The sequence below is a fragment of the Delphinapterus leucas genome, chromosome 4 (genome assembly GCF_059928025.1).
Source record: "Delphinapterus leucas isolate spDelLeu-1000000601 "Yukka" chromosome 4, BTC_Dleu_Yukka2, whole genome shotgun sequence".
In the NCBI taxonomy this organism is placed as follows: domain Eukaryota; kingdom Metazoa; phylum Chordata; class Mammalia; order Artiodactyla; family Monodontidae; genus Delphinapterus; species Delphinapterus leucas.
In genome coordinates, this window is record NC_143132.1 from 61,451,541 (window position 1) to 61,477,585 (window position 26,045).

At 33.3% G+C, this 26,045-nt stretch overlaps 1 protein-coding gene across 8 annotated transcripts in view; it reads right to left on the bottom strand.

Annotated features, from left to right (window-relative positions):
- ZBTB20 (zinc finger and BTB domain containing 20) overlaps positions 1 to 26,045 on the bottom strand; it is an 820,737-nt gene that overhangs the window by 775,272 nt on the left and 19,420 nt on the right. The window contains exon 2 of one of the 8 annotated variants that reach the window (XM_089909947.1): positions 1 to 26,045. This exon is cut by the window's right edge and continues 15,612 nt beyond it. The exons of the other annotated variants lie outside the window; for them this stretch is intronic. The gene's annotated coding sequence lies outside the window, so the exon portion shown is untranslated. 8 annotated transcript variants of the gene reach the window in all.

Below are 26,045 nucleotides of genomic sequence, written 5' to 3' on the forward strand. Positions count from 1 at the left end.
CTTCTTCCCCAGCGCTGAGTTTCTCTTCTCATAATCGGTGTCTCCCTGGAAGTACAGTGTGAGTGGTAATGACTGCCTGCCTCCCTAATGAGTCCATTTTCCTGCTCTTGATGTTGTGTATATACACACACTGCAACCTACCTTACAAACCACAGAGACGGGAAGAGAGAGAGAGAGCAAGGCACGGGGTGGGGGGCAGAGAGGGAGAGAGAGACAGAGACAGAGCAAGCGAGTGAGAGAGAGAGAGAGAGAGAGAGAAGAGGAGAGAGAGAGAGAAAGAAAAACAGAAGGAAACAGAGAGAGAAAGGCACAGACAAAGCCCTCCTACCAGACAGCAGACAGCCTTCTTTCCCCTATCCAGCAAAATGCAACTCGTCTAATGCAGCAACAGGTTCAGTATTGCCAGACTAACAGAGTGAAAAAGGTATATTCTCTATATCATTACTGCTTGCAGATAAACAGTTTAAGAGCAGCTGGCTCCACCTTCTTTATTTATGCTCCATTATGAGGAATGTATTGTTTCAGTTCTGGCACACAGTACATGTAATTATCATAAATACATTTTTTGCATATTAGCAGGAAATATTGAAATACATAGCTTATTTGTGCAATCTTTTAAATTTATTTTTTTAATGTGAAAAGAGTGTCAACAAATCTGCTCTGACAAAAGCCTAGTAATGATTTTAAAGTCAGAGCAGTCTTAAAGGAGGCTCTGAAAAAAACAGACTCCATACAATAGGAAAACTGATCTCAGACAAAACTGATAACTGCAAAGAAGAAATCATTGCTCAGTAAATAAATCAAGACCATAAGCAACATTGCAGACAAAAGCAGAATTAAGTTTAATTAAGTAACTAATAGATTGGTACTCTAGAAGAGGGCAGATTGGTTTCTTATTTGAAGCATCTCTGTAAAAAAACACCACAATGCAATGTACTCTGTGTGAACAGGTGCAATGCATATAGTACATAGTGTTACAACAATAGAAATAAATCCCACAAGGAGCTTCCATCACAAGCAGGACAAGATTTCATAGAATATGGATCTGAAACCACAGCAGAACTCCCTTGTTCTTTTATTAGGAGGAAAAAATAAAAATAATCAATGCTTCCTTAAAAGAAAAAAAAACTGTTTTTCTTTGTCTAATGCCTCTAACCGTTTTTTTGTCTACATGCTAGAACCAAAATAATGCTGATATTGCACTCCTTACCCCATCACGTGTTTCCCCACCCCTTCCCCCATGCCTTTTCTTATTTCATAAGTGATACATTTGCAGCTATGGAATTACAAGATCAGAAAACAGAACTAGTTTCAAGCCCTTCTCCTTGTCCCCCAATTTTTTTAAACTAGACTCTGCCTGTCTACCTAGACAGCCACCTTCCTTAAAATATTTCTATACAGCTTGGCTGTGTGTCATTTAGATGGGACTTAGAAACATTACAATACAGGTTAAATATTCTAAAGAAAATTTACATAAAAATGAAAAAATGACTGATTCTGACCCGTTCAAACCCTGCATTTGGGCACCAATAATTAAGTACATTCATTGTAAAATCATCCTTTTTACATGGTTTAGTGTTTTACCATGCTTCAAAAATTAGGATGTGTTCCTTTGCATAAACAAAACTACTTCAGTATATAAGTATCAATTCCTTTGTTTAAAAGTCAGTTTTCAATTAATAAACTGAATAACTTAATTACTTCAATATACAACTTATAGATTAACTGTATCTTCATCTGATTCACAAAAATCTTTTAGAATGTCAGTTAAATCTTGGGTCATGTTCAGAACCGAGATCAATATTGTTTTAGCTATTATAAGAGCAAATAACCCGTAGCACAGAAATTAAAACGTGATGTCTGGCCACACATGCACACTGTCCTGGGAAAATTCTAGCAAGAAACCAATACTCCAGACCCTCCACTCTCACTGTAAACCACCAATTCTAATTCTCTGGTACTGCAGTAGTGTTATACCCTTCTCAGGGGTGGTTGCTTAATAAAGAGGGGGCAGACACATGTGAAAGGGGAGGTTACAGCCCCCTACTTTTGGTCACATGTCTTGAGAAAAACCTTTCTAAGACTCACTTAGTGTGCCTAAGGTACCAGCATGCATCTCACCCCTTACTGCTCAGTCAGACAGTTCTGTTTTTCTACTATTGCCCTATTGTTTCTCTGAAGCTTTGTTCAAATGTATGAAGAAAAATGCCACTTAAAAAAGCACACAAGCTGCACAGTTTGACAGACTGATTTGAATTATATATTAGTATGTCCTGACTTTTAAAAATAGGGTTCTAGGTATTTTTGTTTTGTCTAGTTTGCTTTAACGCAAGAATAAGAAGACAGTATTTGATTTCTACCAGCAGGAGTCAAAAGGAATGTAAAGGACCATGAGGGCTATTCACCTTTTCTAAAGAAAAACCAGTTAGTTGAATTTAAAAAAGAAAAACAAATATTTTGGCTTAGTGAAAAATGCACAACATCCCAACACTTTCTCCATATCTGCATACTTTACTAGATTCCAAGCACAGTAAGTGACATATTCTTAGTACTTTCTGGAGTTCAAGATACACTTTCCCTGCTAGAGCTGGTGATCCACGTATTAAATTAACCATAGCACCACATGAAACAATAATCCTAACTGACTATCAGACTCTGAAGTTATGAAGTTATTAAATTAAATTGTTTCATATGTTGATATGCCATGGGGCAATTTCATCCTGTAGAAACATCTTAAAGTAGGAGTTAAGAACTGATTTTGGTCCTACTGTTACCACGAGTAGTTTGTGTAGCCTGGGCAAGTCATGTAGCCATACTCAGCTTCATATAATAAATTAAATTAAATTTGAAAGGAAGGAATTGAACTGGTTAACATAATAATGATTATGATAGCTAATGCTTAAGTCCTTACTATGTGCCAGGAACTCCTCTAAGTACTTTGCATTTATTAACTCATTAAATCCTAATAATGACTCTACGAGGTAGGGATTGTTTTTAGTTTCATTTTCCCGGTGAAGAAACAGAGAGGTTAAGTGATTTGCCCAAGATCACACAGCACAGCAGTAATGAGATTTGAATCCAGCCTGTCTTGTTTAGAGATCATGTGCTTAATCCCTACACCATATTGTCTCCCAATATCTAGTTCTAGCTCAGGCCTCATCTAGGATAAGAATCTGCGCTTATGAGTTAAATCCAACACATCCTGATGACTCCTCCTAACTTGTTTACTAATATAGCAAATTTGCTCTTCTAATTTACACCCAGAACTCTCAATACATTTGGTTTAAGAGTCTATTTAAAAGTTTACATAATCCATTCAATCGCCTGTTTCCAAATGTCCATAAATATGTGCAACCATTTGCTTGAAGTGGAAAATAACTTGTAACCAATAAAGCTATCAATTCATAAAGCCTACTTGCACTATATGTAGTTCCCATACATTATTCTCCTGAATATCCTGTGTTTAAAAAAGAAAACAAAAAACCAAAAAAACTACACAGTTCTTAAAGGTTCCCTAGTTCAAGTATCAAATACAAATGCAAGTAATTATTTAAAGAATAAATAATAAATAAAATACAATTTTAAAAATTCTTGTTTTCCATAGCCTGAGAAGGGCATGGAAAAATACAAGGATTTAATTATAAATGATTTGTAAGAGATACTGAATAATATCATCCTATGATTTTTACGCAGTTGGTTTTAACGTTAAATTATTTAGAGATATATTCTGAAGACTTTTATACTAATGTCTCATTCTGCGAGAAAATTCATCTGCTCTGATCTTTGTGCATTAATTAAACATGTATTTTGTGCCCACTATGTGCCATACACTCTACTTGAGGGTGAAAAGTGAAAATAAAACATATGGTGTAGTTTCTGCTTGTGAAGACTTCACAGGCTGGTGGGGGACAGGCATGTGAACAATATTAGCCGAAGCAAATAATATTGCCACTATTTAATGTAATATCCTATGTAATGCAGTGCCTTAAACTTCCTGTACTTCCATCAAAAAGCTAAAAATGAAATTAAACAAAATAAATATAAATACCTAAATTTAAAATGTGGCTTATGAAAGGTGTGTGTGCCTGTGTGTGTGTGTAGCAGGAGGAGGTACTGGGGTTAGATTGGAGATAGTTTTTTCTCTAACAGTGTGGTTTATAGACCCGTTGAGTTAATTTTGTCCACTGTCCCCCAGGTGCCTAGTAAAGTGTCTTCTACAAGTACACAGCACATGTACTTCTTATGACTGTGGAAATCCGTGATACCTATTGCCCTGGAGCATAAAATTTCATTAATTTTAGGGTTACAGTGTACTTTGATCAGAGATTCTTGACTTGGCAAATGAATACTTCCACATGTACATGAAGGGTGATACTTTTTTAATTTTGAAAAGAAAGTCAACTAAATTCTAAACCATTTACCCCTATCCCAAGTATACTTTTGCCAAGTCCTTTCTCAGGCATCATTAATGTTTTTATATTATGTGAGGCTAAACAGGAAAAAATGTTGGGACAGTTTAAGATTGTTCACAAGAACATTCCCAAAAGATACTTTTATTGCACAGATTAAAAAGAAAAAAAAGGGGGAGGATTGAAAATAAGAGTCATGTTGCAATGATGGACAGAACAAGACTTTTAGCCCTGGGTAGAAAAGCAAAGTCTGAATTAGTGGGTCAAAATGAATAAGTGTCACTAAGTACTGAGGCCACCATCATAAAGTCAGTTCTATCTGGCCTAATTAGATAATGATCCTTAATCCTTAATCTTGGTCATCTGTCTTAAAATTGTATCTCATCAGTACCAAGAAAAAAATAGAAGAGATTATAGATAAATCATAGTTTACTAGTGGTAGGTCAGTAGTATGACCCTTATATGGGAAGAGATGCATATCTAATGTCAATTCTAGTCAACAAATATTTAATTTTAAAACAAAAACAAAGCATTCCATGTACACTACATCACTGGGAGTACCTTTATTATACCTTTTGCAGTGCTGTAGACATCTATCCTTTAATACAACTCCCTTCTCCACCGGACTGAAGGAACCTCCTAGAACAGAGGTTCTACTTATTAAGTTTTGTCAGCCTAACACCTTGCAGAACACCTGGAATATGGGTGAAGCTCAATAAAGTTTTCTTGAATGAATGAATAAACAAATGAATGAATGATTGAACAAATGAACAAACAAAGCAATATATGGGATTTATAAAACTTGGCTAATTAAAAACTTTAACAAATTTGAGTTGCAAGGATGATATAAACAACCTGTAAATAGCATTGTAACACATATTAAATCACATATAGAACGTATTCTTACTTTAAGATCTTGGAAAAAACAAAAATGGTTACAGTAGACAAAAAAAGTAATACTCTTCAACTTTTCTGCGTCTGAAAATTTTCAAAATAAAATGTTGAATAAAAACGGTACTGTCGGGCCTCCCTGGTGACGCAGTGGTTAAGAGTCCGCCTGCCGATGCAGAGGACACGGGTTCTTGCCCCGGTCCGGGAAGATCCCACATGCCGCAGAGCGGCTGGGCCCGTGAGCCATGGCTGCTGAGCCTGCGCGTCCGGAGCCTGTGCTCCGCAACGGGAGAGGCCACAACAGTGAGAGGCCCGCGTACCGCAAAAAAAACAACAACCGAAAAAAAACCGGTATTGTCCTATAGCTAGCAGAATTTTAACTCATCTCTGAGAAGAAAATTCAGCTTCCCTTTACATTTTGTTTATCCATTTTTTCTTTCACATCTACAACATAAGTGTAAGTCTGAAATTGGCCTTAGAGTGCCTCATAGGAATAGAACCATATCCTTTGAGAAAAATACCTTTTAAGCTGGTTAGGGTCAAAGAGTGGGACCTGAATAATTCTTCTTGTGTGTTTAAAGTGTGCTGCAAAAGAAATTAATAATAATTTGAAGGTAGGGGAGCATAGAAATGAGATGAGAGGAGGAAGAGAGGAGAATGACAGGAAAGAGGGGGTCAGTGAGAAATTCCCCAATGTCAAGGTGGCCACAGATTTTTTTAAAAGAGTGACACCTAATATAAATTCTAAGAGGTTTGCATTTTTTGCGATGCAAATATTCTTCTCTCCAAACCTGGAAAGCTTGGTGTATTCTACAACCACATTTAATAGTATAATAAGGAATAAAAAGATGGAAAAATAAAGTACTGCCATACATTCACTCCTATGCTGTGGCCTTTGCAAACGTAGAAGCTTCTTAATTGAGACAGAAAATACTCCAGGAGTTGCACGGAGTGACCAGTGGCACTTTGAATAGTGGCCAGTAAATGGTGAATAGTGAATAGTAAAAAGTCAAAAGTATCTTTAACATAGAATGACTCAGATATGGACATGAGTCAATCACCTTTTTTTCCATAGACACACAGGAGAAATATGGCCATGTGGAAAAGAGGCACAGAGATTAATGTCTGAATTACAAGCTTATTATGACTATTACTGTTGTTACTACCTCTATAAACTGATCTTAAATGATATGAATATCTTCAGAAATTTAGGGGAGGAGAGTTCTTTTGTGACACAATCAATAAATTTTGAATCAAAGAATTAAAAAACATAAAAATGTCATTCTCAATATCTCCCTGGCTCTAGAAAAATATATTAGGTATATATACTACATTAACTTTTTCTGCTCCCTGCTCAATCTTCTCTCCTAAACAATCTAGAACAGTGTTAGCAACCGTCTTTAAAGTTTCAACACTTACATAATAATTTATCCATATGTACACGTTATATTCAACGCACAAGGAAAAAGAAACAAACTACAGAGTGCATTCTATAGGAAAAATAAAAGTTACATGGAAGATATAAAAGAGGCATCTTAATTGCTATAGATGTTGTTTGTCCAACAGGTTAGTGAGATCCCCACTGTCCTGCTTCGTGACTCTACATGCCAAAACTGTCTCCATATTCTTGCTACTGTTAGTAAGAATCCATTCTTATAATAAAAGTTATCACTATTATAACGTGTCAGGAACTGCGGTTGGTGTGACATACACTAACTCATTTAATCCTCCTAACAGCATAATAAGAAAAGGAATATTAATGTTTTCATTTATAGATGAGGAAACTGAGGCCCAAAGTCTTGCAGCTAATAAGCGGTAGAAGTCAGGCCTAAACTCAATCCAAGTGGAATTTTTAAGGGATAAAGGGAGGAGCTTGACAAAATTACTCCAAAAATTTTCTAGAATAATGAACTGGTGAGATTAGGAAGAAATTTTCAGAAAAAACTAATGATGAGAAACAAGTTTGAGTATATATATTCCCCAATAATAATTTCAATATTCATTTTACATATATTTGAGAAAAAGTATACCTGTCTCAAAATAAAATTTAAAGAAAGGATAATGAAGAAAAGCAGAATATAAATAAATAACTTTTCAAAAGTGATGAAACATACCAGGAACCAGTTTGATTAAAGAGTTGGAAACATTAATAACAATCTGTCAAGTAATATTGAAGCCAGATATTAATAATAGAGTCAGCATGAAAAGAGCCTGCTAACTCCTCTGAGGCAACAGGCCACAGGGACAATTCAAAATAGGTAGAAACAGTATCTCTTATTTTTAAGAAAGCTCATTTAACCCCGATAAGTTATAGGCTTACAAACATAACCTTTTAAATATATAAGGTCATATCAAGCTTTTGGAAAAGAACCTACATAAAATCTCAATCTTCTTCATTTCTATTAATAACAAATACAGGAAAACCTCATTAATCAGAGAATATACAAATTAGAAGGTATAATGTATCAGATACGTCCACAGGCTTCTTGTGAAACAGAAATTTTGAAATGAATTTCATTAAATTAAATTTTACTTTGATAATTATGTTAGGTGTTTCAAAATTATCAAATTATCAAAATAAATTCTACTTAATGTTGAATATCTACAAATTTAGGATTATCACTAAATTAAATGTGGTGTCCTCCTCTATTTCAAACTGATGAAATTTTACCACTTAAAATGTAATACTAACTGGACCTTCCACAACTCAGATAATACTCCCAACATCATTTAAACCTATGTAGAATATGAACATAAAAAAACAAGTGTCTCAACAGGAAACAGTTTTATTAGTAATCAATAAGAGAAGAACAGTGCCCATAATTAAATCTGTATTAATTATGAAAAGGGTTATTAAAGAAATAAATCATCATTGTGGATTTCATTTTAGAAATTTAATGATCTGGGACTCCAATACACACTTCTTATGAAATCATATCTAAAAGCTTGTAACTGAAATAAACTGCAAAGCACTCTAAGCTAATATTTTAATAAAATCCAAGTGGTTTTTGCCTAAAATAAACTTCTTTAACTATACTCCCTCCACAAATAAATGCATTTAAGTCAATATGCCACTCAATAATTACTTTGTGCTGTAGCAGTTTAACTGAATGTTTACAATATATTTTACAACAAAATAATAAATATTATAAAATATTTATGTTATAAAATAAAATGTTAGATATTATAATTTTTAAAAATTCTGAACTTTTCCAGGTGCTACATTTTAACTATACTATTATTTTTAAAGTTAAATTAATAAATGTATAGAAATAAATAATAAATCAGAGCAGTTTTTAGGCAGTGGTGGGTGATACACAAAATATTTATAGCTGGAAAGGCATGGGCATAGACCAATAAGAAATGTTATATCGCCAGTGTGTGTTTCCTGAATAACAACCCTTGTTTTAGATAACAGACCAGAATCCATTTTCTAAAACAAGTTAATAAAATTTGGAGGAAGATGTAGTTTTACTAATGATCTACTACCCCTACACTCTAGATCAATGGATTCTCCAATTTTTAAAAATTATACATCCCATCAGTAAAAATATTTTGAACTCTACATAGATGATTTGTCTGTTGGTTCTCAACTCCATTCCCACCTCCTCTGTGTGCTCTTATGCGGTGGAACCTGAAAACTACATTTCCCAGATTGCTTTACCAGGATGGGATGCACTGGCAGAAGATCAAAGAGGATTTTTTTTTTTCTTCTGTTTGTGGCACCAGCAGTCTCAGCAATGGTGCTTCAGCAGCCTCTGTAGCACAGAGCTCTTGGGATCTGGCTCTCAGGACTGCTGACTGCAGCAGTAGTACCACAGGTGCAGAACAGAAGCAGCCATCACAGGTGACTGGAAGCTCTACCAGCCAGGACAAATACAACAGCATTGGAGGAACTGTGGACTCCTGGGCTCTTGCTGTGTCAGTAGGAGTGTGGTCACCTGGCTTCCTGGACATGGTGATTCTAACATTTACAGCAGAAGCAGTGCTCCAGTTGCCTCAGCAGCTGCCTCAGCAGCAGCGGCTTATAAGCTCTGGGTAACAAAATTTTCCCTTGCTTTCTACAGGTATTTATTGCTAAAAAACACTGCCACCATCTTTTCCTTCCACCAGACTTTTCAACACTTTTGCAACCAATTCCCTGGATTAAAGTCCCTCTCTTTTGAGTCATATCTGTTTTTCTGACTAGGCACTGATTAAATATAAGTCCACACTCGAATATATACTATTATTTATAAATTATAGACATACTACTATATTATAGATATTATAGAACATATGAAATAATAGTTGTTTTAAAGAATGAGGTAAACAAGAAATAAACAATATTTTAAATAAATTTTAATTTTGTATTTATCAACAATTTTCAAATATTTTTGTTCTCACTAAAAAACACTATTTTTAGAGTAATGTGATTAAATGTTTGTCATTCTTTGTATCTTGGCTTGGTTTTACATTTTGTGAAGCAGTCATTTGAAAATCTGGTACTACTTTCAGGTTATTATGATGCTTAGCTGTAATGGTTGTCATGGAGGGGGGAAAAGCCTCACAAAATAGTAGATCCAAATGGAAGAAGAGCACCATTAGCTGTGCTTATTCAATCACAGTACTCAATTTTTAATCCCAACCACCAATTGTGTAAAAGATTTTGTTGAAATTTGGCTAGTAAATTTTCATCTTCCCAGATGTCAATCAGTCATTCTTAAAAACTAAGAGGTACCTGTAGCATTTTTATTTTTTTAACAAAAGAATTTTTAAAATCTATTTAAAGATTTCATTTGGAGGATTGTAAAACAAGTTATAAAATTATGTTTCAAGTTTTAAAAAATATTCAGATACAGTTTTTGTGCAGTTTTTAAATTATACAGAAACTGGAGTTTTACAACTACATTGGTTTTGGCAACAAAAATCACATTATTTGGAAATAACAACAAACATTCAGTATGAAAGTGTCCTCTCCATACTATGGATCTTTCAAAAAGCAGTTATCTTCTCACTCATTGTTAGTATAATTACTTAAAAAAAAAAAAAAAAGATCAAGTACATTTCTTTTTTTTCCAGAAATATTTGTTAGAGAGCACCTGTCATCACAGAAAAGGGTGGCAAAATTAGAACTCTTGTCATTTTGTAAAATAAAAATGCATAACTGCAACAAATTTCATATCGCTTCTCAATGATCTCCCACTGAATAACAGTGAACCTCTAGTGGTACAAACAAAATTCATGGCCACTTTCCATCATACTACAAAGTATCATAAAGATTCCACTTCCATATTTGATTCTGTTTTCTACTACATTCTAAATATTTTATTAAAAAAACAAAAACAAATTAATCACATCAATGACATCCTGCAGCACTTGTGTATCCTTTCACTTGAACTGATTTGCTAAAATAGCTTGCTTATAAATTATAAGCGAATGAATGTCATGAGCAGAAGTAGCTCTGTAATCTTACCCAGAAATCTTTTTCCATTCCAACCACATCAACCACTCCAACACTACAAAACTACGTTAACATAGTTTTTTCAGAATACATTATTTTACTTAGAGGGCATTTTGATTCTTGGCAGGTATCTTTTCCAGTAATCTTTTTAGCGATTCATAAAAACGCAGTTCTTCATATTACTGAAATTGAGCCTAACAAATACCATCAGTTGAAATATTAGAAATACTTATACTTTCATTTAACAACACAGTGAACCTCTCACACTATATAATTTATTCAAACACATTTTTTTCAAATCTTCAGTGTTTTCTATGCATCGTCTAACAGCATTTGCTGACAAATAAATGTTATATCGTTTGTTGTAATATTATTTTTCATGCAATATTTCAGTCATTTTTCTCAAGGCATGCCATACACTAAGGATGAGGTTCATCCTTAATGAGTGAATATAAATCCACATTTCAAATAGACTTCTTGATCATTATTTTTGGTTGACTTAGTGTCAAATATGATTAAATCATCATTTAAAAAATTTTTGTAATATAGCTGACAACGGATTCATACTATGTATTAGAGATATTCTTGTTCAAATGTGCTTATTAGTATTTATCCTTATTCTGCTATTTTTTTCCACAGTCGGTTTGTTTTATGAGTTGATTTATTTAACACTAGACAATGTAATCTGTGACTTATAACAAGGCACAGATAAAATTCAGTACCCCCAATCTTAAAGCAAATCAACTCCCTCTCTCCCCTCAGTATACTTTATATAACTTACAATGTGTGTAAATGATCCTTTGACATTACCAGCAACAATCTACATATTAGTAAATCTTAATTTCTTAGATTTTTTCTTTTTTGGTACGCGGGCCTCTCACTGTTGTGGCCTCTCCCGTTGCGGAGCACAGGCTCCTGACACGCAGGCTCAGCGGCCATGGCTCACGGGCCCAGCCGCTCCGCGGCATATGGGATCTTCCCGGACCGGGGCACGAACCCGCGTCCCCTGCATCGGCAGGCGGACTCTCAACCACTGCGCCACCAGGGAAGCCCCTAGATTTTTTAAAATAAAAAAATATATAAAAGTTTTGATATCTTCTCAAATATTTTGTTGTATTTCCTAGAGTGCACGTACACTATTTTTGAGACCAGTGTACTACAGCATGGGTCTTGGACTCAGATCTGAATAACACATATTGGCTATGTATTTTTAAGCAAGTTACTTTTCCATGTCTGGTATACCTCATCTATAAAATAAGAATAGCTATTTCACAGAGTTGTTTTGATAACTATATTAGATTGATAATAACAGATAATACTTGTTGAGCACCTTCAAAGTGCAAGGTACTATTCAAAGCACATTGAATGTTTTAATTTTTAAGTACAGTGTCTACACATTTTGAACACTTGCTAAAAATTAGCTTTCTTCCCAGGGAAAGAATGAGATTAATTGTACAAAATCAGGAATATTTATTAGGGCAGATAGAGTTGGTTGTTTACATGCTTATCTATTTCACAAAATTACAAGGCTTCTGATGGCAAAGTCATGTTGTAGCCATCCCCATATCTTAACGGAGCGCAAAGTACAATGCTTCAAATGTATTAAGTGCTCAAAAATTAAATAAATGGTGTTGAATGAATGTATATAGGGTACCACCATCAATTTCTGCTTATTGTTTATAAAACTTCTGACAATTCCATTATTGATAGGAATGATCAATTAACTGCACAAGCAATGCAAAACATGCTATTGTTTTTATACATATTCCATTATACCTTTTCAGGAAGGAAAACACTCTCCAGAGCTTTTGAAAATACTATAACCCTTAATTTTTTGTACTAACAGATGGAACGTAAGGTATGAAAAATCCAAAGATAATTTCTATTTGGATTTTGAAATGTAATTCCATATTTACATTTGATATGCCTAATGTTCTATAAAAGCAAATGCATTTCCAGCAAAATAAGCTACACTGAAAAGCTGACTTAGAATGAAGATGAGTGTGATCCTTCCTCTTTACTAAACTCATCTGTGTAACCTACACCACTTTGATTACTCAAACTACTTGGAACTTGCCTTTTCTCAGACCCTCTCCAGAGGATAAGAAATGTTTAAATGTTGGTTTCCAATGGGATACTTTGTGCATAAAGTAGGCAAATCTCATCAATGAATTTGAAATCATGATTGCCTAGGTATTATAAAACATCAATTGAAATATATTATGAAATATACCATTTGCTTCACCAAAATTAAGAATTTTGATTTTTACAAAATATTCATTTGTGAAATGCATTATAAACCATTAACATTCTTCATGACTCTTTTTCAAATAAGTGATCTGAGATAGAGAAAAACTAGCGGGTGATATACAATATTTAGTTACTTAATCACATCTGAAATTTCAGTTTTCTACTCAACTCACAGTGCTGTTTAAAAAAAAGCAAACCATTCTGAAATATTTAGAGACAGTAAAAGGAGGAATAATAAATATAAGGTGTCACTGTATCTTAATGAGAACTTGAAAGATTAGCTTTTCACCTTACTCTCAATTGTCCATGTACAGTACACTGCATCTCTACGTGTGCAGGAAGCAGAGTGTTTTGGTAGAAAAAACATGAGCTTTAAAGTCAAACAAACCTGAATCAAATGTCCATATTCACTAGCTTTCTCATTTTCCATGATTTCAGCTTCCTCATTAGGAAAAATGGGGCATACATAGTCAATGAAAACAGATGTAAAGTGTTTGACCCATAGCAATAATTCATTAAATGATAATACATTTCGTCCTTTTATTCCTAAACCAGAGGTCCTCAATTTTTTTGTATTATGGATCTCTTCAAACTAGTAATGATTCACATCAACAATTTATATTTTGTCTATCATATAACAGCTTAAAAACTTTCTTCACATAATTACTGAATTTAATCCTCCCTGCCACACTACGAAGTAATTTGACATTATCCTAATTTTTCACAGAAATAAACTGACCTTCAGAGACAGTAAATAATTTGCACCAGATCTTGTAAGAAGTAAGTTACAAAATTGAACTTTCACCTACCATTCCATCAAGCCTGGTTCCCCAGCTACTAAGAAAAAAAAAGTCCTAACCAGATCTAACAAACAGAATGTTTTATACTAAGAAAGTGATATATATATAATGATAATAAATATTATTAAACTATTTACCTAGGCCCAAAGTGAAGTACATATGAATATGAAGGATATATTCACATTATTATTACTAGTGGTTCTAGTATCTGAGAATTTGGTTGGTGAAGCAAAATATTTTTGTAATACATTCCTAGAAAATAGCTTTTTATGAAAAAAAACTGAATCAAGGAAGACATACCCATAAAAAGAGTTGTAATAGCTAGTATGGTCATTCAAGGTGGGGAATGACTTTCAAATAAAATTTAGAGTGCTATTTTATACTCTTCATTAATACACTAAGTTTCCTCAGTAATCAGTTTATTTCTTCCCAAATGATATTATAAGATGAATGAGTTCTGGGGATCTAATGTACAGTGTGCTGATTATAGTTAATAATACTGTATTGTATACTTGTAATTTGCTAAGAGAGTAAATCTTAAGTGTTCTCACTACAAAGGAGATCTTAAGTGTTCTCACTACGTGAGGTGATAGATGTGTTAATTAACTTGATTATGGTAATCATTTCACAATGTATAGGTTTATTAAATTATCACATTGTATATCCTTTAAAAAAATCATGCTATGCAACCTAAATATATTCAATTTTTATTTGTCAATCATACCTCAGTAAAGCTTGGAAAAAAATTTTAAATAATAAAAAGTGCACATAATCTTACAAAAAGCAGTTGTTCCTAAGTACTGGAATCATATACTTTGTTTCTGAATACTTTTCTGTATTTTGCATACTTTCTAAATAGTACATACATTATTTTTATAGTTATAAAAATATCTTAATAAAATAATTGCTATTCATAAAAAATAATGTTGGAAAAATATGTATGTCTAAAATATTGGGTGGTCCATTAAAACAAGATCACCATTTCATCTAACCAATTCTGAAAGAATAGCTGATTAAGAACTTAGATGATCACAAGACTCTCAGGATCACACTTAAAGAATCATTTCTTTGAGCTCTTAGTTTCTCTTGTATCTGTTTCTTACTAATTAAGAGGAAATAGAACATAAAAGTTAAAGGTGTGTGGGTTCTAAATTCAGACTGCTTAAGTTCAAATCTTGACCCTACTACTTCAGACAAATCCCTTAATATCATTAAACATTTTGCCTTCTTCTTTAAAATGGTAAAATAAACGTACCTATAACACAAGGGCTTTTGTGCTGATTAAATGAGATAATCTAAGTATTGGTAACAACTAGCATTTATCAAGCATTTTACCATATGACAGACACTATGTTAAACATTTTACATATACTATCTCATTTAATCATCACAAAACCCTATAAGTACTATCATTAAACTTTTTACAGGTAAGAAACATGAGGTCCACGGTCCCACAACTAGTACACCAGAACCAAGATTTAAATCCAGTAGACTAATTCTAGAGTACAAACCCTCAAATGCTAAACTCAATAAGCTCAGGCACATAGTAAGCACTTAACAAATCTTAGCTTGTGTTTTTGAGCTTATTTCTGCTTTAACTGTCAACCTCTTATTTAACAGTTCTAAATTGAATGAAGTAGTTCCCAAATATTTCAATTTCATGAGTCCTTGCTTTTAGCCTACTCAATACCATCATACTAAAAGAGATTATTGAGTGAGAGAGAAAGGGAGAAAAGAGGGGGTGCGGTAAGAGAGAGAGGACACTAAATTGTGAATTACTTATTTAGGGTTACAAATAAGGGTCAGATTTGTATATGGCATTTAACTAATAAAATTCAATAGGAAGGCTTTCAGTTTCTGGTTCCACACATAAGGAGCTTGTAAGTCACCACTCTCTCCCAACAAGTAAAAAGCTAAACAGATAGAAAAATCATCAATTCCTCTCTTAGGTCCATAAGATTGAAGAGACAGACAAGTGAATATAAGGAGTCACAGCTTCCTGGAACAGAAACTCATGAGTGGAAATTGTCACAGGAACTAGCGCCAGGGTAGGAAAACCTGAACGATAATTGACCCATTGCTAGAGGCTCACTGTGAAAAACTCTGAGGGTTAAAAAATCCACGGAGTCCAGTCATAAGGAGGTCCCCACAACAAACTAATAAGCTGGACTTCATTAAAATTAAAATTTAAAACTTTTGCTGTTAAAGACAATATCAAGGGGAAATATTTGCAAAAGATACATCAGATAAAGAACTTTTACCGAAATATACAAAGAACTCTTAAAAGTCAACAAAAAGAAAATAAACTACCCAATTAAAAAACAGGCCAAAGAACTTAACAAATATTTCACCGAAGTAGATACACAGATGGCAAATAAGCATATGAAAAGACACTCCAGTCATATGTCCTCAGGGAAATGCAAATTAAGATGAGATACCACTACACACCCATTAGAATAGCCAAAATCCATTACACTAACAACATGAAATGCTGGCAAGGGATGTGGAGCAACAGGAACTCTCACATATTGCTGGTGGGAATGCAAAATGGTAGTCACTTTGGAAGATAATTTGGTGGTTTCTTACAAAACTAAACATACTCTTACCATACAATCCAGCAATCATGCTCCTTGGTATTTACCCAAATGAGGTGAAAACTTAGGTGAAAACACACAAAAAAAACCCAAACCTGCACACAGATGTTTATAGCAACTTTACTCATAATTGTCAAAACTTGCAAGTAACCAAGATGTCCTTCAGTAGGTGAATGGATAGACAACTATGGTACCTCCAGACAATGGAATATCACTCAGTGATAAAAATAAATAAGTTATCAAGCCATGGAAAGACATGGAGAAATCTTAAATGCATATTAATAAATGAAAGAAGCCCATCTGAAAAGGCTACACACCATATGATTCCAACTATACAACACTCTGAAAAAGGAAAAATTATGGAGACAGTAAGAAAGATCAGTGGTTGCCAGCAAAGGTTAAGTAAGAAGGCAAGGAGATGAATAGACAAAGCACAGATGACTTTTAGGGCAGTGAAAATATTCTGTATGATATTATGATAGACATATGACATTGTACATTTGTCCAAACCTATATAATGTACAACACTAAAAGTGAACCATAAAGTAAAAAATGGACTTTGGGTGATTATGACGCATCAGTGTAGGTTACTCTTTGGTAAAAATTGTACTATTCTGGTGAGTGATGTTGATAATGGGGGAGTCTATGCAGTGTGTGTGGGGGGGAAATCTCTGTACCTTCCTCTCAATTTTATTGTAAACCTAAAACTGCTCTAAAAATATAAAGTCTTTAAAAGTAATGTGGTATCTTGGTTGGGATCCTGGAACAGAAAAAGACATTAGGTAAAAACTAAAGAAATCTGAATAAACCATGTACTTTAGTTAATAACAATATGTTAATATTGGTTCATTAATTGTGGCAAATGTACCATACTAATATAAAATATTAATAATAGAGAAAAATGGGTGTGGGATACATGAGAACTTTAAAGACTATGTTCTCAATTTTTCTGTAAATCTAAAACTGCTCTAAAAAAATAACATCTATTTGAAAATATTCAGCTACAAACAGCCAATAGGAGTTGTTTTGGGAATGCAAACATAAAAATGAAGACTTGAGGGGGATGATACTATCAGGCTGAATTTAAGTCAGACAGGGGCAAAATACAGAGTGTTAATAGTACCTTAACACAGGAAAGGCATTTTTTTAATATACAGCTTTGAATGGTTAAAAATCCCCAAATGAGAAATTGAAGAGAATTAAGATTAGAAGCTTTTAAGGAGTAAAGTAATTGCCCAGAGTCATAAAGCTAGTTTATGAGAAAGCTGGGACTAAAAAACCCATGACTCCTAATCCTGTGCTCTTTCTACTATGACACATAGGCACAGTAGAACATGTTTGCCTTAAGGCAATAATGTAGTACACTGAAGAAAAAGAAAAGAAAAAGAAAGAAAAAAGCAACAAAATGGAAAATCTTTGAGTCAGACTCAAGTATTCTACCTAGTCTGGCAAGGAACAGCCACAATTCAAAAACAGCATTAACCAGAAGAGAAAGAAGTAGACTATAGATTTGAAAATAGATGAATCTTCAGAATTAATGGGGAGTGATGACAGGCTTCACTGTTTTTTAGTTTCAGACCTGAGTTTTTGCCTTTAACATAATAATTCAAAATACTTTAAAGCCTGGACTGACCACACTAAATAACATAAAATTATAACCTGCTGAGATAAGGTTAATTTTATGGTTTGTGCCCTGAAATTCCTGAATTCATATATAGTTATAACTGGGCAACAAACCCATCTGTTGGTTAAGGTAATTTATTTAATTTTATTTTTCTGACTGCATTAAATTTTTTTTTATTATAAAAAATTTCAAGCATACAAAAATAGTGTAAAATGAATGAATTCTCTTGTATCCATTATATAATTTTAATAATTCACATTTTACCTTTCATATTTTACCTATTTCTTTCATCTTTTTTTTTTTTTCCTGTAGTGACTGAATTATTTTAAGATGAAGAACAGAACCATCTTTGGGAAAAGGAAAAAGAAAGGATGGAAGCAATATTTTCAGTCTGTTATTCATTGAGACTTGAACCAAAAAGATTCCAGACTGTAAGGCAAAGAAATACAAGAGTCAAGGATGATAACAGTGAAAATCTCTTAGTAGGATAGCCTAGCTATGCTATTTGACAATTAGTGGACCTATTGCCTATGGGGAAGGAGGGTATTTTAAAGAATTATTTTCCAACTATTTTTAGTTTGACACAAAGAAGTAGGGCCAGAAAGATTGTAAAGCTTCATTGAGATTATACTTTCTAAAGATGGGCTTACCTTTGAGGAACATAAAGATTAATTTCATCATATTTAAATTCACATATCCAATAAGCACCTATAGAAAGAATAGTTTGTACTATTTGCAAAATTTCAGTATTACCAAGTCTCAGTTTATTGTGAAAGCTCGTTTATTTTTATAGTAAAACATTTTATTTCCCGTTAAGTCTCTTTGTGTGCTTGAGAAAGCTTTCTGACTTTTAGATTTTGAAATTTTAAATTAGAATATAAAGTGACTTTGTCAAGTTCAGTGGTCTTTTTCGTAATCTTAGTAAAGGTTTCTAGACCTTGGAGAATTCTGCACATTTAAAATCTCACCGAAGTTTCCTAACTGTTGAAGGTAGAGACCATTAGAAGCTGGCTATGCAGCAAATATAAGCATATCTAAAACATCTTCATTGAAAAGAACATGTGAAAAATGTCATGCTGAACTGTCTCAATTTTCATCATGAAACAAAAGGCAAAAATTTGCAGGTAGATGATGGGGAAAGAGGAGTTAAAATGAAATAACTAGCAAGGCCCAGCTAAAGTCTTAAAGCATGAATCTAAATATCAAATACACATTCTTTCTCTCAAATTTGGGCCCCTCCGATTGACTTTAGGTTGCAAATCCAATGAACAGAGACTCATTCTTTCCTCTATCTTCATTAGCAAAATGTTAGCATATAGCTATCTCTTGCTCTCTATTCTCCCTTAAACGTAAAAATATTTCCTAGGCTTCCCTGGTGGCGCAGTGGTTAGGAATCCGCCTGCCAATGCAGGGGACATGGGTTCGAGCCCTGGTTCAGAAAGATCCCACATGCTGCAGAGCAGCTAGGCCCCTGCGCCACAACTACTGAGCCTGTGCTCTAGAGCCCGCGCGCCTAGAGCCGGTACTCTGCGACCAGAGAGGCCACTGCAATGAGAGGCCTGTGCACGGCAATGAAGAGTAGCCCCCGCTCACCGAAACTAAAAAAAAAAAAAAAAAAGAAAGCCCACGAGCAGCAACAAAGACCCAGCGCAGCCAAAAATAAATTTAAAAGTAAATTAAAAAAAAATTTCCTCAGTCAAAAATATTCCTTCCTATGTAAATTAAGTTAAATTATATCTCTGTACAGTCCTATTTCTCTGAGGATGTCCTTGGTTCTCCACAGATTTTGAGTCATTCAAAAGGTATCACAATCCCATAATGCCTTTATTTTATGTGCCCTACTTTTCCATATAGTCTAAGTGCCTGCTTTTTCAATAAACATTTGTCTATAAAGACCATTCACACATTGATCCTATTCTTCCTCTTTCTGACCGCACATTCCTACAATTGCTATATAGTCTGAGTAATATATTTCTATACCTTATAAGTCCCTCAGTGTCCATCCTCTACTGGCAATCAGCTTTTCACTAGCCTACATTCACACAGCTAGATCACTTTCCAACTATAACTTACCCCTCTAAATTCTGCCTTCTCTACACACTGATTTTCAATATTAAACACCCATTCTTGAGGCAAAACTATATCAGTTAAAAGGTCAGGGCCGAGCAATTTATCTCAAAATTCCAATCGTGAAAAACATGCATGACTATCTGTTAAGTTCTAACCCTTACTCTTTTCCAAGTGATCACAGGCTAGTTCTGTGTGCTGTGCCATCATACACCTCTCCCTATTGCAGCCACTCCAGGTAAGTGAAGGTTCTTCCCTCTACTTTCTCAAATCTATATCCCCTTAAGATATCTGGTCAGCACACAGTAGAAAAATTAGGAGTCTCATATATCAGCTCTTTGTCACCATCTCTTAATATTTTTGTGGGCACCTGTTTTCATTCCATCCCACAGAAACCTCTTTCGCCTTAACATCTGCCTTCCCCATAATTCAACAAATACTAATACCAAGAATAGCATATTAATAGTTGAATATATTTTAATACGTGACATTAATAAAACATATAATTATTTACCTATCTGATTGCATATTTTTATTTTAAAAATCAAAATAGACACAGAATAGAAAACAGAAGCATTCAAGAACACAAAGGGTTAAGAATGGAGACATTAAACTGTCAAAAGTGTGTCTTTACCAGAAACAGTAAGCAGAATATTTGTCAATCCTCTGACAAATATACCACTATACAAGCTCTGGACATCTGAGAAGGGAAAAAGGCAAATGAGTGAGGGAGGTTCCACCAGCCAAAGCTAAATATGACCTGAGATCTGATGCCACGTCACATATACAATCAACCTATTACTCAAGACCAGTAACTATACATCCAATCTTCCATTTCCAAGACAATTTTACATACTTCTTCGTTATATACTTACATCTTTTGCTCTCTCTCAAGATGGCTTTGATGTTAATGTTTGATCCTCCTGAATAAAAATATTTGGTGCTAAGGCAGAACTGAAGGAAGACTGAGGTATTTAATCATCACAGAATTAGTTCTGTGGAAGGGGCAGCTCAGTGAAGTTTTCACAAGGAAACATTTCTTAGTACTATGGGAATTTACCATCTGAATCCCTAATAAGTGAGCTACCAAGCTATTTAACCTCTTTCAGCCTTTGTTTCCTCATTTGTAAAATGGGGATAACTACCTCATGGAGTTGTAAGGAACCAATGAGTCAAAAAATGTTAAGTACTTGAACACTGTCTAGCATTTAGTGATATTAAAGACAGCTAAAATTGATAATAATAATCCCTGAATGGATGCGATTCCATGGGGTAATTTATATTTAGATCCATAAAAAACTGCTAAAAGTAATGTTAAGTGAATAGTATACACTTTTTATATTTTGTTAAATTAAGAAACTATGATATCAACTTGGAATCCTAAAATAAATAATTGAATCTGGAGTGGTATTCAAATTGAATTAGTTTGAATATTATAAGACTAGCATTACATTTTGTTGGTTTTTTGCTTTTAAGTTTCATAGGCTGGCATCATTAACAAACTGTAAGCCAAAATAAGCAGTTACTGTAAGAAATGCTTTGGATAAACTTGAAGATATTAAAAAAAATGTATTGATAACTAGGTTTTATACATAAAGAATGAAGCATATAGGTTCTAAATTAAAATTTAGCTGTGTGGGGGAGGTTGACACTTAAGGAAAAGGTAGAACTAAAAAGATGAATTCTGGGAGACTCTCCCCACCAAGATTTATTATAGTTTATTATGGTTTATTATAGTCAAATAAACCAAGATCACAGAAAAGAGAGTCTATAAACAGACCCTCATTTATATGGACTCTTGCTATATGAGAGGTGGCAAGGCAAATTACTGAGGAAAGACAAGAATATAAATTAAACAGAGCTGGAAAATTGTGTATCCCTTTAGAAAGCAACTTAAACTTTAATCTCTACATAACATACAAAAATCAATTCCAGAGTAGGACTTAGTAAAAGAAGATAGAAAAAGCACTAACTGTAAAAGAAAATAATGATAAGTATGACCATATAAAAATTAAGAATTTTCTTTTCATTAGAATACCCTACAGGAAATGAAATGATAAGCTACAAAGCAGAAGAAGAAATAAAATTAGTATCTAGAATATATAAAGAACTCATGCAAATCAATAGAAAAGATCCATAAAAACTTAAAAGAAGAAAATGGGCAAAGGACAGGAACACTATTTTACAGAAGAGAAAACACACATACATACATGTTCACAGTTTTGGTAAACAAGAAAATGCAAATCAAGGCCACAATGAGATATTTTCTTATCCATTCAGGTAGCAAAAATTAATAAATCTGACAATACCACATTTTAAAGAGAATAAGGATCTACAGATATATTTCACACATTGTTGGTGAGGGTGTAAATGGGTAATGCCATTTTGGAAAAATAATTTGACAATCTCTTGCAAAACTGAGCATTTACATACCCTATGATTCAGCAATTCCACACTCAGTATATTCTGAAAAGAGTATATTGGAAACGTCACCAAGAGACATATACAAGAATGTTTATACCAGCACTATTTGTATTAGCAAAAAGTAGGAAATAACCCAAAAGTCCGTTAACAGGAGAAATAATATACTGTGATGATGTTATGAATATAATACAAAATTAAAAATAAATGGTGTGAATTACAGTTACTTACAAAAACATGAATGAATCTTAATAACAATGTTGAGAGCAAAAAAAAGCATATTCTAGGAGACACAGTATTATATTAATATATTATTTAGTCACACATTTATAAGTGGTATAGCTATATTATTTTTTGAAAAAATAATGGAATAATAAACACAAAATTCAGAATGCTGGCTACCTCTGGTTAGGGGAGTGTTGATAAGAGTAGGAGAAGAACATATAGATAGATGTAAATTATTGTTAATGTTCTAATTCTTTGGTTGGGTCTTGGGTTTACAGGTATTTATTTTAATTAAAAAGAACAAATGAATGAAAGAATGAAACAAAAACAAAAGAGGATAATAAATTGTACAATGATTATGAACCATATCATAATTAACCAATTCTGTGCACCTGAAGTCAATTTTTTTTAAATGGCAAATTCTTTAGCAGTGTTTCTCAAATTTTAATGTATGTATGAATGACTTGCGATCTTATTAAAATAAAGATGATGATTCATTAGGTCTGGGATGGGGTTTGAGATTCTGCTTTCTAAGCTCCCAGGTGATGTGGATGTTGCTGATTTCACAGACCGTAATCTATACCATCCACTGATTTCCAAACAAGAGGTCCAAGGGACGCTAAAAAGATTTATACTCTTTAAGGCAATAATAAATATAAAGCCTTAAATGTAAGAGTTTAAACAAATAAGCATTTTTATTTGGTCAAGTTAAAACTTAATTTAAAAAAAAATAGAAAAAATAAAAACAACCATGGTTTTAAGACTGAACATCAGTGACTCAAGAAATTCAGACACTTGGAAAGATAAACTAAGTAAACTAACCTGACCACTGAATGGGATAATAGGTGCCGTATTTTGGAAAGCTGATTACAGTGTTAAGAAATAATGATTTGGTATCACTTATATGTGGGATCTAAAAAAATGATACAAAATAACTTATTTACAAAACATACTCACAGGCATAGAAAACTAATTTATGGTTAGCAAAGGGGAAAGGAAGGAGGGACAAATTAGGAGTTTGGGATTAACAGCTACACACTTCTATATGTAAAACAGATAAACAACAAGGACCTACTGTATAGCACAGGGAAGTATTAATAACCCATAATGGAAAAGAATATGAAAAAAAATTATACATTTATATATTGAATATATGTGTGTGTATGTATAACTGAATCACTTTGCTGTACACCTGAAACTAACAGAACACTGTAAATCAACTATACTTCAATTTTTTAAAAAAAAGAAATGATGATTTTGTTTCAGTCCATTCCAAAATGAAGAGGAAGATACTGATAAAAGATACTGGGATTCAGGATTTACTTAGAAGTGAAAGAAACTTCTTTCCTGAGAAAGAAGAAACTGAAAGAATATTAAGAATTAAGAATTAAGGTATGATATTCAATACTCTGTAATGACCTATATGGGAACAGAATCTAAAAAAGGGTGGATATATGTATATGTATAACTGACTCACTTTGCTGTACAGCAGAAACACAACAGTGTAAATCAACTATACTCCAATAAAAAAATTTAATTTAGAATAAAGAATTAAGAGATGATCACTTTGGTTTCTTAAGACTGAGATTAACAGATTACTTGAAGATTTCCTTGCAACTTCCTATCAAACTGCAACTTGCATTTGGGCGAGTAATCTTTGGTGGTTAGAAATTTTCTTGAATGGAGACAGAGAAGAACAGAATTAAAAGATGACTGGCAATGACATATACATCTAAGTATGCATAAAGAGTATTCTAAAAACTCTTTCTGCTCTAGTAACACTAGTATTGCTAGACAACAGTGAAGAGATATTTTAAAAAATATATGTCACAATTGCTGCTAATTTCATATTTGATAAGATAATCAAAATGCAAATAGAAAATGCAAATATATTGATTAGAATGACTTCATTAAGTGAAATATAAAATATCAAAAAGAACTAATTCAGGTAGTTTTTACTAATAGCCTTGAATAAGGTCTATTTAAAGAAATGCAGAGAAAGATTGATGTCTTTTAAGATCTATCTTTTCAACTTTCTTATAACATTGTCTCCACTACTGGAAGAATAGCAGAGAAACTAACTGAAGGAAATTAGACTAGTGAAATAGCGAGAATATTTATGCAAAAGTCAAAGCCAAATTATTGGGGCAAGAAAATTTTAAAATGAGAATGTATTCTTGGAATGAGTCAGGTATAATTTATTGAGACTTAGAGAAACAAGTCCATCCATTCCATTTTTTCAAAACAGAATCTAGGTATCTTTAATAGTATAGTATAGTCTCTATAGTATTAAGATTATAACTGTTTCTTTAATAAAATAATGTAAATGTTTTTACTCTTTTGTAGTCTTAGTTTCAACCAACAAATCATAATGTAGGTATTTCTTGATAGTCGCACACACACCCAAAATCTGCCAATGGCACATCTGGTGTCTGGTTACTAAAAGATGATAAAGATTTTACTATTTAAAGTATTCATGCTATAGTCACTATTAACTGCAGCTATAAATTACAAGTAGAGGATTTCTAATGAAATATAACAACAGATTACACCACTGTGTTTAGCTGTCCAAGGCCATTTATTAAGTCAAAACACAACACAACATTATTATCATGTCCAGATGAGATGAAGGCCCAGACTTCCCACAAAACATTAATATCTCTATACTAGAACAGAGGACATCAGGAGATATACCTAAATAAAGAATTTTCCTCAATGACCAGCAAAACAAAGAAATTCTGGAGACTCATTTTAAACTTTAAGCAATTAAATGTATTCACACCTTCCATAAATCCCAGTTTTGTCCATTTGAGGCTTTGATAGCTTCATCAGTAATACATTCTATTACTGATATGTCAAGAGGCTTAATAACAAACATGCAACTTGAAATACATATATGTATATATATACAAAATATATGTCCATTAAGTGTAAAAAATGGCTGCCTTCAGATTTTTATTATCATCATCATTCTTTGCACAATGAATTATGTTTTTCAAAGCACTTAAACATTTATTACTTCACTTGATCCTCAAAGACTGTGTGAAATAAGTGATGAAAATACACTATTTTAAAGATTAAGACTCTGAGACACAGGAGTCAAATGATTTGCCTGAAATCATGACTTCTAGTCTTATTTTTAAACACCCTTGAATGCTTTCATTTCTACACTTTATTACCTTGGTAAAATCATTACTGTACTTAAAATCTATTACATCAATCAGCAAGTATTTATTTATTAAGCAATTTCTATGTGCAATTCTTCCATTCATTCATTATTGTTGTTATAATTAATTTGTGAAGTGACAGGGGTAATATTAG